We start from the raw sequence: 17,411 nt of genomic DNA, 5'->3' as shown, positions 1-17,411 counted from the left end.
TGGTACAAGTAGCTTCTGATGATTAAAATGATATGCAGCATGCCTATGTTCTGTGAGGGAGTGCGGGTGTATCTGCAAACAAATCACTACGGTACAGTCGCTGATACTATAATGTAGTGTTTTGCGAGCAGATACACCCGCACTGGCTCACAGAACATAGGCATGCTGCATATCATTGAATTCAACAGAAGCTGCTTGTGCTATCAGTTCGAGTCACTGTATGATTCAGACACATTTGAAGGTAAAAAGTTGCATAAAAAGACACACTACCGAGTCACGCCATATCATGGCACGACTAGAAGGCCTGTTTAATGTGCAAGGAGGCTGGATGTATGAGGACCCATTTGTATATGTATTTGTATAAATAACAGAATTCACTCACCAGCAAGTGATTTATTTTTAATCCTGTAGTGAAGATTTTAAAAAATAAATAAATAATAAAAAAAATTATCCCTTTCCATGACTCAAACCCGGGACACCCAAGGTGCAATGTGCACACCTTAACCACTACCCCACACACAAGCCATGTTGAGGAGTGTACCTGTTGTGTATGTGATGTGAAGTGTGCAAATTAAAGCAGGCAATGTGCACAATGTCAATAGCAGGCTCAGCGTGCGGTGGCATTGAATAGAAGCGAATGATGGTGGGGGTGGTGGTGAGCCGTACAATGAGTTCAGTGGAGTTTAATAGTGATGTGTGATGGTCGGGGGAGATGGTGAAGGAACTTGGGTGGCCATACACACAGAGGAAGGGAGGAGGGAAGTGCAAAGTAGTGTATTTTAAAAATGTTGAACCTGACATGATCTCTCTTTATAAAAACTCCCCCCCCCTGTTATGTGTACAATACAATGTCTACTGTATAGCAGAAATGCCAAGTTCTGGGATGTTGAGAGAAATATTTTGAGTTCAGTAGAGTTCCTTAAAATAACTGAACTTCAGTTGCTCTGTCTTTAAGTAATGCTTAGTGTGCGTCTTCTGGTCAATGTAAGCTACAGATGCTTTATTTGGACTCGGTACAGTAATATGCATCTAGGGTCACTTTTAGGGACAGGGACATTGCAGTACAGTAAAAGAGATGAGTCCACATACATCTATCCTCCGTGCACTACAAGTTGCTCCACACATAGCGCAGGAGTGCTGTGTGACTTGGTAGCACCGAGCGTCTTTTTGTGCATCTTTTTTACCCTCAAATACGTCTTATTGGCACAAGCAGCTTCTGCTGATTAAAATGATATGCAGCATGCCTATGTTCTGTGAGCGAGTGCGGGTGTATCTGCAAGCAAATTACTACGTTACAGTGTTACAGTCGCTGATACTATAATGTAGTGTTTCGCATTCAGATACACCCGCACTGGCTCACAGAACATAGGCATGCTGCATATCATTTTAATCAACAGAAGCTGCTTGTGCTATCAGTTCAATTCGCTGTATGATTCAGATGTATTTGAAGGTAAAAAGTCACCTAAAAAGATGCACTACCGAGTCACACCATGGCATGGTGCGACTATAAGGCCTGTTTAACGTGCAAGGAGGCTGGATGTATGAGGACCCATCTGTATATGTATAAGTGAAGATTTATAAACTAAAAAAATATATATATATCCCTTTCCATGACTCGAACCCAGGATACCCAAGGTGTAAGGTGCACACCTTAACAACTAGCCCACACACACCATCCATGTTGAGAGCTGCACCTGTCGTGTATGTGATGTGTGTGAATTAAAGCAGGCAATGTGTACTGTGTCAATAGTGGGCGGTGTTACAGTCATTGATATTGTAATGTAGTGTTTCACGTGCAGATACACCCACACTCGCTCACAGAACATAGGCATTCTGCATATCATTTTAATCAGCAGAAGCTGCTTGTGCTATCAATTCACATCGCTGTGAGCTTCAGATGCATTTGAAGGTAAAACGTTGCATGAAAGATGCTCACGCTACCGAGTCACGCCATATTGGTACAGTACATGTAAACACATTCATCACATCTCAGTGAAAGGTGTGCATGCCTGTGACCCCTGTCTGAGCCCTTGAGAGAAAAATATAATTATTATTATTTTTTTAAATTACAGGACTCACACACATACTGTACTATAATTATTTAATACTTTGTTACACATTCTTCTACAGCCCTGATTCCATGACCAAAATGCTGTACTATAGTGTACCGAATCACATCTACTGTCAATCATCTGGCGGTGATACAGAAAATGCATTGGAAATCTGATGCACACGCTGTGTAGTTTAGGTAAAGTGTAACCTGGTGGATAAAAAGTTGTATTACACGATATGACTTTTTCCCAGTGCTATGCTATGTTCTGTTACAGAACATTCTGTGTGGTATGACTCAAGGCTACTGTGTGGTGCGAGATGCATGGCGCACTACATGGCTGTATGGAGCAACAAACTAGCTGTAGCTGTAGCTTTGAATGAAAATGAGGAACTGAGGTACATAACTCCCATTACCAGGCCAAAGAGGCTATGTGGACCCCCTCATATACTCACCTATGACCAGTTGGGAATACCTACCAAAACTCCTAGAATTATTAATCCTAATGTGTATTTTTGGCATTTATTTGGTTTTACTGATAAAGGCGGGTGAATAGTGATAAGTTACAGTTACTGCTAGCTGAGGAGGTGATGTACTTAATTTCACTAAATGAAAAAAATTAAGTTAGATCCCCAGGGGGAGAGTGTATCCCTAGAAAAATATGGGCTAATATAGTTAGATAAAAGAGGAAAGATTATGGTTACTTTGTAATTAATAGATATTTAACAAATATCTCAATGTAAGGAGTATATGAGGTTTATGTGTTAAAAATGTGCTAATATAAAGATTGAAATGAGGTATTGTAATGGCTGGGCAGATGTTAATACAGGGGGCTGGAGCATGTAGGGTAATGTAGGGGTTAAACTGTAGGAGGAAGGCATGCAGCAATCAAGGGTTATATAAGCCAGGGTTGTCAGTTGAACAGCCAGTGAGAGGTTCCCCCTTAAAAGCACACCAACCTGACTTGCTGGCACTGCTTAGGGAGAGGTGTAATCAGCAGCGGGGTTTGTAGCAGTACCAGTGTGCTCCATCAGGGCTAAGGCAGTGCTGATCAGGACGTGCCAGTGAATCAGAGGAAGTGGTGTCCATCTAGCATCGGGTATCAAAAGTGGTTTCTGCTGGGTGCCAAGGAAGTGCCTGGTTATATTGAACCTTCGGGGCATTGTATTGCCGGGGAAACTAGAGCCAGCCGCTGTTTCAGACAAAGGCCGCTACTAGATGAGGGGTGTGGCCAATTTGATATCACTGAGTCCAGCCATTGGGTAACAGCAGCAGCGTTGTTACCTCTTATGAGTAGTGTTAACCACATTACCCCTTCACCACATCACTATATGCTCTGTCAGTACAGGGATAATTTCAGTTACCCAGGCATACTAGACACTGGCATATACTATTTATTAAGAAACCTAACTAGCCTGTGGAAATATAAATACAGGAGATCCGAGTACTTCAGCCTATTAGTGCATACATATTATGCATATATCATTTATTGGAAAGTTAAGTATCTGCAAGTAACTGCAGTAAGAGACCTCACCTGGTGAAACTAATTTACTGAGAGAGGAGGAATGTTTCTAAAAATCCCTGAGCTCTTAAGGATACAAATTACTTTAATTTAGTTACATAGTGTAAACTCTGGAGGAATAGAACAGACTACTCTATTAAGTCACCCATTTGCTTTATTATTCCCTTGTGTTAACTTAACTTAATCCTAAACTTAGAAATAAGCACACTGACACATGTATATGGAATTAAAAGAGGTCATAGCCAGAATTTATTGATCAAATTGAAATCTTAGAATAGGTGGCAAGAAGAAATCAGTGCTCTGAGGCCACAGCCCGATGGATACCAAATACTAAATGATAGGGGCGGATCCCCGCCCTGCGCAGACTGACCTGGGGCAGTACCATCCTCCCTTAATTGGCACAGCCTCGGCCCCTCCCTTGGACGAAGACCATGTCCCCCCTTTAGGCGGTGACAAAACTTGCCACTCTCAAAGGAAGGATGCTACCACAGGCACTCCTGTGCTAATAATAGGCCGCCTAGGAGCACTGCTTCCCGCCAGGCTGCACCTCTACCTGTTGGAAGAAACCACAGACAAATGTACAATCCAACAACAGAAAAATTACAATAAACAGCTTACACGGGTGGGTGGGGTTGAATAAACTGGAAAGAGGACAATGGCTCCACTCACCAAGTTATTTGTATGGGATCTCTAAGCCCTCCCTTAATTCCTACAATAGGCTTATACCCCTCAAGTGACCAATAACTAACCGCACCCCCCCATCTTTTAACCCTTAACTTGTCTAACAAAATTACATATCAAACAGGGTGCTTATCTATCCTCAAACTTATTCAAGTATTCGGATGCATTAAGTCACCCATTTGTTTTATTATTCCCTTTTGTTAACTTAACTTAATCCTAAACCTAGAAATAAGCACACTGACACATGTATATGGAATTAAAAGAGGTCACAGCCAGAATTTATTGATCAAATTTAAATATTAGAATAGGTGGCAAGAAGAAAGCAGTGCTCCGAGGCCACGGCCCTATGGATACCAAATACTAAATGATATGGGCGGATCCCCACCCTGCGTAGACTGACCTGGGGCAGTACCATCCTCCCTTAACTGGCACAGCCTCAGCCCCTCCCTTGGACGAAGACCATGTTCCCCCTTTACTCGGTGACAAAACTTTCCGTTCTCAAAGGAAAGATGCTGCCACAGGCACTCCTGTGCTAATAATAGTGCCCAGGAGCACTGCTTCCCGCCAAAGCCAGGTACGCAGAACCAGGCCCGCCACCAAACTGTGACCCTCCTGAAAATAAAGGAAACTGCAGAGGTCGCTGATGAACAGCTCTAGCCCTGAGCCCTAGAGGGAGCTACTCTTCGTACCTGTAAAGGCTCTCTCTGCCCCATAACATAAAATTGGGTGCTGTATGATGAGCCCGTCAACGGTAAATGACAAAAACTTGCCATGGCCATTTCAGCTCAAATACCCACACACGAGCCAAATTCATTGCATCCCAAGTGAATGACCACCTAGCCCCAAACTTCTCCCCTGCCGCCCATAGGGCCTCCCTCAGGCGCTTCTACTGCATTTCTCAGAATCCTAACCAATGTAAATCATTTGCTCACAACAAAACTTGGGCCAACTTGGGTCTGTAATGCCAGGGGGTGCTGGCTAGCCCAGTAAATATAGGAATACCCCATAAACCACACCCGACAGTTAGCACTCCCAGACAACCCTGTCCAAAAGTTCACCCAGACAGTAATTGGCATTTATACAGACAGAAATTGGTATTTATATAACAACAATCTAACCCCAAGGAATGGGAAACAAATAGTTGGGTGACCCATCTGAAGATGAAAAACAGCAAAACCTCTTTGAGGGCAAAAGCTGAAAATCCTTTCAGAATCCCTAGCAGCAGTAGGCATAAGGCCCCTGGGTTTCCCAACAAACTCGCAAGTAGCGCAGATACTTATGCAGCTGATCTCCCCTTAGTTAAGCACTATAAGCTGATGACTTCCACTGACCCAACTGCTTTAACTTTTTGACCGAAGCACCGGCAACCTCTGCGCAAGTTGCTGCCCCTATCCTAATCTAATGTGTCCAGAAATGCTCCTTAGGTAAACCTAAAGCAATAAGACAATTGTGAAACACCCTCGTAAACTGCTACCTGGACAAAGGGGTTAGATTAGCATGGATAAACCAGTTCTCGCCACCTGGAGGGCAAACCTTATCAAAGCACCCTACCTGAGCAACTGGACAGATCAGGAGATCTGCATGTGCCTACATAGAAATCCAACACCCCCTGGGCAGCTAATCTGTCTTAAACTTATGTATTTAGCATAAGATCAATACTGACTTAACAACCACCTTATTTAACATTAAGCGCAGAAATCTTATTAGCAGCAACTAGCTCGCCCATTCTATAAGCTCTAAAGTAAGCTAAGGAAAATGCTAAACTAAAATGGGTGTGGCAGTTAGCACTTGCCCAAAGCAAACCACTTTATTGACCTAATCAAATCCTGTCATAGGGCCGGGTTGATGGGCTTCCATGTAATGCCTGTGTGAGGACGCTCCCTTGTCCAACCTGTTAATGCCTTAGATAGTACTGTATGACTTATTTGGCCGGATCTGCCAAAGGCACAACCTGGAAAAATTAGAGATACCTGATAACGCTGAAGCCTTGGAATGACCCCCTTCATGGCAGCTCCAGACAAACTCTGCTATACAATCATCCAACTGTCCTACCTCACCCACTCTTGAAAGCGTTGTACAAAACTGCCGTGTAGGTCTTGAAGGTGCTAGGCACCAATGACTTCAGTGTGAGGCCCTTGATGCCTGCCTGATGAACCGCTGGGCATGGAAGGGGAAGGTTAAACCATGTAAACTAGCGGGAGGCATGAGCAGACGAAACTTGTCCCACTAAAAACTACTTTATGCGTTAGCCATCATGCACGCACCGCCCGAAACATGCCGTGTCCTAAACTCAATATTCCTTTCCCACCTAGCAGTGTCAAATTCCCAAACAACCGTAAGGCCGGATCAAAGTCCATCCCTGATTAACGCTGGCCTGTACCACGCCTAAGTTAACCAAAAAAGGATTTGCCTATTGCAAATCTTGCTATCCCACAGCTCAACCACCCTTACAATTGGGAAAATATCTAAAAGAAGGATGTTCTAGTTAGGCCCTGAACCCCATAAGTATCCAGCCCAGGCTCGGTGCATCACTCTCTTACAAATTGCACCAAAAATCAAGGAGCCAGACAAATCTGTAAACAGTTGAAGTTCGGAATTGGGTACGGGTGCTGGAGGCCATATCTGTACGCCATTGAATTCGGGCATAAAAAAAACAACCAAACAAAGAGATGCAGAATGAGGTGATGAGGATTCCTAACCCCCGCTGTGGCTCTCCCAAGCCTTCTACTGAATATCCAACCCTTAGGTATGCTCTAACGCGAAACTGAGGAGACCCAACTGCGTTTTCAACTGTATTAGCGAAACCGTCTTTGCAGAAACTAATGCTTCTAGCAAATAAGATATGCGCATAACTAGACCCTCCGACTTGTCCGGGGCGCTCATAATGACGAACAAGGCCTGCAAGGAAAAAGTAAATCCTCCTATACCTGCCTGGACGCACCACTGCAAAAAGTAACTAAAATGCTATAAAAAGGCACACAAAATGAAACAGCTGATCTGCAGACATCTGTCTACGTAATAGAGCCCTGCTATTTGAAAATCCCACATATCAAAAGGACTCGGGGCGAATGGGCAGCAGCCGGAAAGCGGATTCAATATCTACCTTAGCTAGAAGAGCCCTCCCCCTGAAACCTTGTACTATCTCCCGTGCGTGTTTGACAGATTGGTAAACGGCACAACAATCTGATGGATATAATGTGTGGGTGCCCAACCCTTCTACCTGGGCAAGAGAGATTCTGTATCAACCCAAATTTACTCGGCTCCCTCTACAGCGCCGCCTTAAAGGCGGTGCACATAAACTTTCTGAAAAAAAGGGGGGGGAGCAAAAGGGGACCGCACATGCACCCCAACCTGTCTACCGTCTCCACCTTAAACCTTTCAACATCTGGATGGTCACACGCCGATTTCGGAATCCTCTTAGAAACCTCGGATCTCGTCCGAGTCAAAGGTAAATGCAAACGCCAAAACCTTGCAACCAAAAAAGGCTGCTTCCTCCCCAAGGGGGATAACGACCCAAATGAATCAGCGACAGTGCTTTTCTAAACATCTCCGCGCTGCTCATTGCATTATTCTCCTTGACCTGCCCCTGCGCCGTAGACCAGCGGGCACTCCTTGGCTGGGTGACCGCTCCCGCAGAGCATGCAGATATGTCTGTATCCACAGCCTGCCCCTCATGATACTGCACGATATTAAACATGTAGCGCTACCCGTGGCTGATGCCCGCAGATCTGCGGCAGCCATGAAATCCGCAGATGAACTAGGTAGATTGATCAAGCAAGCCAAACCTCGACGTCCTGGAAACCCAATTAAAAACACTGCCTGCCCTATTGTGCCCTAAATGCTCCATCATATTGATGCCAAGAAGTACCTTAAGCTGACAAATGCATGCCGTGTACGCTACCCGTCTATGTTAGCACATTCATGCACTCCCCATGCCGTAAAAACATACCTACCTGCCGGTATGAAGGGTTTCCTCCGCCGCTACTCCCTCTGACTCAGCCTGATCTAAAAACTTTGCAACCTATACACAAACTATCCCTTCCTTATCCGCTCTCTACTTAGATCTTAAACCTCTAAGGATGGCCATAATCGCACAGTGAACCATATCCCACACTGCACCAGTCACCTTAGTTGCCGACACTGCGCTTCACTTTAAATTTGTGCGCTAAGTGATGCATGAGCTTGCGTGACTTCTAATATGAACTAGAAGAATCGCTAGAATCAGTGCATGGTGAATGTGTGCTGCGTGATGGGTTAACACCATGCTCACCGGATCCTGATGCCGAAGGAACAGCCACTGCCTCCTGTGAGTTAGCCAATTGTCAGCACAGCACCATCCATCCTCGGGACCATGACAACGTGCCTGGAACTTTCAGACTGTGACCTGGGGGCTTGAAACATTTTGGTGAGTCCAGTGAAATAGAAAAACCCTCAGGAGCAGGTGTGGAGGTGTAACACGGGGGGGGAGCAGTTGCACCGGTAGTAAGGCGCTAACCTGGGAAAAAAGGGGGGGTAAATGCTCTAAAAGGGGGGTGTACTGGGGGTGGTGGCTGGTGAAACAGGGGGGGATGGTGGCTTAACGGGTGCTGGGCTGCGTGTCTGGAACCCCCGGCGGCAAAAGGGGTGTACCCCCTGTTTGCCGGGTAAGGGGCTGCAGTACGGGGGATGGTGGGGGGTGCTCGGAGTAAAGAAACCCCCCCCAGCAGGGGCTGAACTAAAAAAAGAAAGGGGGAGGGGGTCCCTTGGGCTGGGCAGGCCTACGCTGGGGAGTGTGCCCCCCCACTCTGGAGAAAGTGATGGGGGGACGGCGGGCCTGCAAAGGCTGCTGTAACTTTGGGGGAAGCACCTAAAATGGCCACAGCGACCCTGTGGGCGGGGCAACCACCGATGCAGGGTGCGGGCTGGCCTGGTGAGCAGAAGCAGAGGTGGGGAGCGGGCGCCTCCTGTGCCGCTCGTGCCGCTGCCGGAGGGCCAGGCGGTGCCAATCGCTGGGGTGAACACGTGCCCTCGGTGCGTGCGGGAGGTGAGAGCAGGCGCGACATCGCGGCCTGCTGCAGACCTCGAGCCGCACCTGAGGGGGGATGACGCCACTGAGTGAGAGGCCTGGTTTCTTGCAAAAAGCGGCGGGATGGAAGGGGGCGATACCTCATGTGGATTAAGGCCTGGAGCTGAATAAAAAAAAGGGGGGAGGGGGATGCTGGTAATGCGAAAGGGGGTGGAGGAGGTTAAGAGAAAATGGGTGACAGGAGGGAGGGCTGAGGCAATAGAAATACTATACACAGAACAAGGAAAGGTGATAGAAAGAAGGGGACAAGGTGGGAATATAGTCAGTGCGTTGTAAGGAAAATAAGTGAAAGGTGATAAGAAGAAGGGGATAGAAGAAGAAGATATAAGAAGAAGAAGGGGATAAGAAGAAGGGGATAGGGTGAAATATAAATTTTGTGATGAAAGGAAAAGTAGTGAAAAATAACAGCAGATAAAGGAGTAATGTAAGCTTTGTGTAACACTTAGCCAGCCTAAACTGGAAAGAGAACAATGGCTCCTCTCACCAAGCTATTTATATGGGATCTCTAAGCCCTCCCTTAATTCCTACAATAGGCTTATACCCCTCAAGTGACCTATAACTAACCGCACCCCCCCATCTTTTAACCCTTAACTTGACTAACAAAATTACATATCAAACAGGGTGCTTATCTATCCTCAAACTTATTCAAGTATTCGGATGCATTTAGTTACCTCAATAATACAAAGGGTCCAATGTCAACTAAACTGATAATAAGGGAAAGTAGCTATTACTTTAGGAACATTTCACCACTGCATTGAACTCTGCTTAGTTTACATTTCAGTGGACTGTATATATATATTTCATCTTATGGAGATAGTTTTAAGCTGTCAGGACTGTTAACTGGATTCATAACCAAAGGTAGCTAATTACGGACTAACGTAAAGTTCAGTGTTTTACAGGGATTAACTTACTGTGTTCCAGGAATCCATTATTATATACTCAGGATTGTTAAAGAAACTAAGGATCTAGTGCATGTTGAGTATAATTTACACATCGACTAATCCATCTACTTCAGCATCGATGTGTCATAGGAAGTGAAGGGAGGGTTTGGACATTACACTCACACTGTTATTTGGAATATGTGCTACTGTGTTATGTATACAGGAGAGTAAAATTTAAAAGGTCATATTATTTATATTTCTAGATAACTACATAGTGTAATAATTCAGATGATAAACGCTGATATCGTAAAATTTTACCTTGTAAAGTTACATGTATTCTCTATACATAAATGATATGAGAAAGTTAAATTGTGTAAAAACGTTACTTACCTGCGGCGTATCCCGTTATCCTGTTCATTCTGGACCTAAGGTGAAAAACTATAGGCTTTCCCAAGCTAGCCTATTATCCATATTGCTATTGCATTAAGCTTGGGTGGAGGCACAATATAATAAACCTAATAACCGAGGGTTACCCGTAAACAATAATACCAATAGTGTAGTATCTGGTTGTGCTTTATACACAGATAAGTGATTTTTTAAGTCTAGTCACCTGAAGGAAAGATTAGAAGTTGTGCGCCTCACCTAGGAGTTAAAGGAGAAAGGCTGCAGAGTCCTAGTAAGGGTTTCAGTCAACCTTAGCTTACCTAGGATCTGCACCCCTTCCTACAAAATATATTAATAATAATAATAATAGAATGTATTAAGTGGTTTATATTTCCCAACTGTCCTTGAAGTTATGACAAAGGGTCTGATTCAGCAAGGATCGCAGCAGCGATTACACACGCAATTGGGCGATTGTTGTGTTCTGCGCAGTGCACATGCGCAAACTCTTCACTGCGATCATACTCCCATCGCAGTCACTACGCAGACCCATTGCAGTGTGATTGACGGGAAGTGACCGTTTGGGGCTGGTGACGGAGGGGTGGTTGGCGAAATATAGGCGTGCCAGTGCGTTTGAACGCCATTACAGGAGCATGCAGCTTGAGCTTTCAGTCCATGCAATGAGGTTAGCAAATTCTGAGTAAGGTCAGACCTGTTGTAAATGTGCGTGAGGCTCCGATGTTACTCGATGTTATCGATGCTTTCGCAGACTTGCAAAGTATTACGGATGTGAGTAAGGGGAAGTGGGCATCCTTATGTAGTGCTGAGATTGCATTGCGATTGCAAACATTAGCATATTTTTGCAGCGGGACTGCGTGCGTAATTGCAGCTGTGATCGCAATAGCGATCTGTGCTGAATCAGGCCCAAAGTCCTGAGTGAGTCCCACTAGAAGTAGTTGGCAAACTTCTCTCTCCTACCTGTCTTTGCAGTATCCGCTTCCTGTTGCTGGTCATGTATTAAGCTCAGATGCTCACAAAAATATGGGGGGTAGTAGCGCTGAATATTGAGGTGGTCTGTATACACTAACAACAATATGCATTTATAGCATTTGAATACATTCAGAATGTTTTATTGATACTATTAAAAATCCACAATACTATTGTGACATACTGTAATAAAACAAAGTTGATCTCACCCACAACCCTAGAGCCCAGTGTCTGCCTGTTCTCATATAGCACCTTTTGGGATGGATACTGGGAGTGCCAAGAGAAGTAGACTAGGACTGTCCACTGGATATACTGGTTACCATTAGAGGGATGTCCCTTTATGTTATTGATCAATATTTCAGAATGGTGGGTCCTCAAATCATACGGTGTCCTTACGTGGTGATGTCCAAAATAAGAGATGATGTTAACTGGCTCCCAGTTCGCTTAGTCCTTATTAACTCCCAAGGGCTGGTTCAGGCTGATCTGTAATAATCCGGAGATAAAGGCAGTTCTCCAAGTGGCAATGAAAATAGGGTGAGGGTGATGATACCTGGTAGTCCTTGACGCGTTTCGCTGCATCAAGGTGCAGCTTTTTCAAAGGTGTCCTGGATGGCATTTTTATACCCCTCTAAAGATGGCTGCTAATTGGCACCTTGTCACGGCTACAGATACTTGAGACTCCTAATAAGAGTCAGGCTTACTAGGTAGTATGAACTGAGGTGGTTTTAGGAATTACTTTTTCATGAAATATCACTAGCACAAAATAAAAGTAAGTAGAATTTATTCAAGAACAAAAACTATATGGCAAAGTTCCACATTAAATCTCAATAACACTAAGTTCATGACATGCACTAACAGATGCAGGGGTGTGCCCTTGTGAGAAACAAAGTTCAAAGTACACACTGAACTGGTGTGGGGTGAAACCCCGAGTCGGACACGAGGCTAGGGACGCAGGATAGAATGGTGGTCAATAACAGGGTTGAGCCCTGTAGCATGATGAAGGTCTGGAACAGGGTCGAGCCCTGAGATGTAACAAGATCTGGAACGAGGTTAAGCCCTGGGACGTTGAATATCATTGCAGATTGGAAAAATACAAAGTTACTTTATGAGGTATACATATTAGGCAGTGTGGGTCCATTTTCTGATTGCTGATGCTTCCTAGCTATCGCAGTGAGGAAAACAGAGAAGAGCAGACATGATGGAGAGGAGCAGAATGTGTACAGGACAGGCTGCACCAAAAGTGCACTGGTCAGTTTTGTGCAGTTCCTCCAGGGAGGTCTATTTAAAACTTTTAAAGAAGACAAACAAAAACACAGCTGACCCGCCACATGTCCAAAGTACTCCTGTTCCACCCATGATACACACCTGCATACATTACCCACCTTCTTATAATTTGACCCCATTTACTGACAATTTGACTCCACCTACTAATATTTTAACCAGACCCCTGATATGCCGATTTCAGAATATTTTACAGAGCAGTTTTAGTTTCCCAATCCACTTATGAACAGAATTTTGTGCAGCAAAATCTCTCCCATCACCCACTGCAGGAGCCGGAAGGCGGAGCTCATGAGTGAACTCCAGCCCGGCTCTGGCAGTGGGCGGAGCAGCCAATGAGAGTCTGTCTGACTCTCATTGGCTGCTGAAACATACACATCGCCGCCGTAGTATGAGTGTACTACCCAGCGCCAGCGGCGATGCGTGTGGAACTGCGGTCTGCACTACACTGACAAGAGCGGGCCTATACTGCACCCAGCGGCCCCCCCACCACGCCGCTGGTCCCACTGCACTCAGGGCATGAGCTCTGCAGCCCTGCCCTAGCTACGCCACTGCTTATTCCAAGATTTATTCCAAATTCTCCTCTCATCCCTCCATATTATCTTGCAGTCATCGCAGAATGAGGCATCTGGCTCAGTCCATTTACATGGCAGGAGTGCTGGTTGGGTCCATTGTGTCTGGAGGTCTCTCAGACAAGTAAAATTTTGACAATGCAAGGATTTAAGCTATCAATATTGTTTGATCGCCACATGTCTATGCACAAATGCACACTTAAAGCTGCCAAAGTGTATTTGTTAGCAGGGGTTATTGTCTCTTGAAAGGAAAAGTGTAACAAACAAAAAAAAATATGTTATGTAGAAAAAAATGTAATTGTGCTTTTCTAGTGTAAAACTTTACTGCAGGGTGCGGGGGGGAGGGAAGAAGGTGAAGAGAGGAGGATCCCAATGGCTGGACGAAACAAAGAAATGGTCAGGGACACAAGCCAGATGGTCAACCCAGAATAAGAAGTCTGAGAAGCCAGCCATGCAGATCCAGGACGTAAGGAAGATCTGTCTATCTAGGTTTGTTACACAGAAGGTAGGAACAAATCACTAGATTATAGGCACTGGTGCACAATAGACACTAAATTAAGACACTGCGCTCACAAAAAAAAATTAATGTTTAGTATGGCAAATAAAGCAATCTAGACACATATGAAAGTAAAACTTTTAATAAATGACTAGACAATATAAATAAAAAAGGAAAGCAGTAAATTGCCAATGGGAGAATGGTAACATACGTATTGATGCTTGCATTTATTACAGTGGGTATATTATCATACATTACTGAAAGCAGAAAAAATTGGAATAGATTAAGGACCGGATTGAATTATCAGTTTTAAGACGCGTTTGTGCGAAAGTTATTGATGATAATCGTACTATAAACAAAAAACAGATCCAAGTTACATGACTTTAGCTGTTTTTATCAATTTTGAAAGAAATCCAAAACCAAAACCAAACCAAAACCTTTGAGGGTGTTTTTTTCAAATCCAAAACACGATGATGAATTAGAACCAAAACAAACATATCTCTAGTTCTGAGACTCTAGGGGGCATGTTCAATAGGCTGCGAGAATAGCAAGAAACCCGCACCTGCGAGGCTTTTCCTGCAGGTGCGGGTTTTTTGCTATTCTTTTAGGTGCGTGGTTTCTTTTTAAACACACACCCGGAGGTTTTTTTTCACGCACCTCCTGAGCAAGCGTGAATTTTCCTAAAAACCCCCTGAGGATTAATTAAGCAATTGGAAGTATCCAATTAGCTTAATTAGTCCTTAATTACTTACCTTCTGCAGTGCTGTCTTCTTCATCCTGCGTCGGGAGCCGGATCTTCTGCAGCAGCGGTGAGTATGTCAGTGTGTGTGGTGTATGTAAGTGTGTATATGTGTGTGTGTGGCCCACTGTCAGTGTGCCCCCGCAGTGTTTGTGTGGCCCTCCGGAATGGTCATTGGGAGAACTACATCTCCCAGCAGTCCTTGCCCCTCCCACCAGCCCCTGGAGCCTCCCAGAAGTCCCTGGGACTCCCAGCAGCCCCCTCTCCAGTAAGAAGAGAGAGGGGAAGCCACTGGGAGCCACGGACACCACTGTACATTCGCCTTTCCTTTATTAAGGACAAGTACTGACAAGGTGTCAGAATATGCAAGGTAGGAAAGTAATCTTTCTACAGTGCAGTCTATTACTCCATAAGAGAGCATACCTGTGGCTCTTAATAGTGAATGGGTAATTTGCTGCATAGAGCATTATACAAGAGTAAGTAAATGATCTCCAGGGTATTTTCGTCTACAATTTCATGTGAAGTTAAGTTGTAGGGTGGGAGTCATTTTAAGCGCTCCAGGTTTAGAGGACAATTTTGATAACTGAAACTGTAGGCGTTTGGCTTATGTGCATAGCTATGGTTCCATAGAATGAGAAACAAACAGCGGCTGTGGAAAAGTAGAGAAATGTTTGCCAAAGATTTTAATAATCTCTGTGGGGGAGACTAAAATGGCAGCGCTCCATTGACAGCAATATAGGCCAATGTTCAATTGTTGCAGCATTAGCGGCATCCAGTTCTTGTGGGGGGATTTTAGAGATGTTTACTTCATATATAGATACGTTCATTTCTGTATGTAGGGGTCTATTTACTAAGCCTTAGATGGAGATAAAGTCAACGGAGATAAGGTGCCAGCCAATCAGCTCCTTACTGTCATTTTTCAAACACAGCCTGTGACATGGCAGTTAGGAGCTGATTGGCTAGTACCTTATCTCCGTTGACTTTGTCTCCATCCAAGGCTTAGTACTGTATATAGACTCCATAGTGTCTTCAGCCCATCTTTGGGAACAAAACATAAGTGGTCTAATTTAAAAAACTGTGGTAGTAATCTTTTTAATGTAATAGTCAGTAAACCTGCAATGATTATACATACAGTAAGGCCTATAGCTAACACACTCAGTGGGTTCTTTGCTTTTTTTATGTATAGAAGTTATAATTGTTGAGACCATACCTTGAGGAATGCAATTTGCAATCATCATCTAAAATCCCATAGAGCATTTTAACAAGAAGTGGGACAAGTTTAGCTGGAAATGTTGTGATATCTCCCGGCAAATCTACTGGCCCAGGGGACCTAATAACTCTAAGAGATTTGATCACCATTCTAACCTCAGTCACAGCTATGAGCTTATCAATCACTGCTGAATGGTTTGTGGATAAGCTCCGTAAACACATTTATTCAGGTGCTCACCAGCTACAAATACAACATTTTGAACTGACACTGGAATAGAATGACAGTTACACTAGAAATTGTCTTTATAAATGAGTCTCTGAGGGGGATTTTACAGCTTGGATGGCTCCTGCTGTATATTTTTTTAGGTTTATTAAAAAACAGCCAACATGCGCTTTGTACTAAGCAAAGCCTTAGGGCATGATTCAGAGCCGGACGCTCTGACCATAGCGCTCGCTCTGAATCAGGGCCCTCCTACGTGAAAATGGAGTGGCCTTATGGACGCTTGCATAGCTGTGGGTTACCACCCACAGCTTATGCGAGCGTCCATGATGATGGTCGCGATGGTCAAGACCATCGCGACCATCGGGCTTGCGACGGAGACCCTGCGGTAGGGTCTCGCTGCCGCAAGCCCTGGAGTGATTTTGGCTCTATCAGAGCCAAAATCACTCCCACTGACATCACTAGTGATGTCACTAGTGATGTCAGTGGGGCCGGCTTCAGATGGTAAGCGTTCCCATGGGAACGCCTCTGTCTGGCAGCCACGCCCCCAGCACGCCCACCAAAGGGGGCGTGCTGTCAATCAACATCGACAGCACGCCCCCTTTGGTGCGAGACCCGGAGCGACAGAGAGCCCGTCGCTAGCCGGGTCTCGCGCATGCGCACGACGGAGCTCCCTCCGTCGTGCGCATGCGCAGTGGGGCAACATCGACCCGCTTGCAAGCATCCTGCACTCGCGAGCAGGTCTGAATGACCCCCTTAGTCCTTTCTGCAAGTATGTTGTTTGTCCCCATCTTGTGTGTACCATAAATTCAAACGTGTTTCAGATTATGGGCTCCATTTAGCAATGATACTTATTACCAGAGTAATATTACCAGCTTCATATTACGTTTAGTATCACAGTGATACTAATGAATATGCCGTCGGTATTTAACATTAATTATAATTACCCCTTGCTAGGTCCGGTGATGCCCCCATCCTTATCGGAATCCTCTGCTGTGTTGCTGGCAGCCTACTGCTGCCAGCGTAGGGCTGCTGTGTAATCAAGGGTGTATTTAGAGAGGAGGGGGCCCGTGTTCACTTACCATCCGGGGCCCATCCTTTCTCTCCAGCGGCCGCGAAGGCGTCCTGACAGGTCCAGTAGTCTCTGGGCACTAGTCTGTGCCCGGAGTTTACCGGGAAAATTATGCGCCAGCTATTTTCCTAGCGATTTCCATCCTGCGCATGCGCAGAGCACCGGGAAAGTGGCAGCTGCGGCCATTTTTCAGGCCTTCTGTGTAGCACCTCTCCATCCGATGTGGGACTTTGAAAAGGTAAGTATTAGGAAGTATGG

General features: G+C 45.0%; 1 pseudogene; it reads left to right on the top strand.

Moving 5' to 3' along the window:
- Window positions 1-17,411, top strand: part of LOC148515340 (solute carrier family 22 member 6-B-like) — a 45,288-nt pseudogene that overhangs the window by 2,326 nt on the left and 25,551 nt on the right.

This window comes from Taudactylus pleione, unplaced genomic scaffold (genome assembly GCF_031769625.1).
Source record: "Taudactylus pleione unplaced genomic scaffold, aTauple2 ptg000250l, whole genome shotgun sequence".
Classification (NCBI taxonomy): domain Eukaryota; kingdom Metazoa; phylum Chordata; class Amphibia; order Anura; family Myobatrachidae; genus Taudactylus; species Taudactylus pleione.
This window is presented reverse-complemented; position numbering and strand designations above follow the sequence as displayed.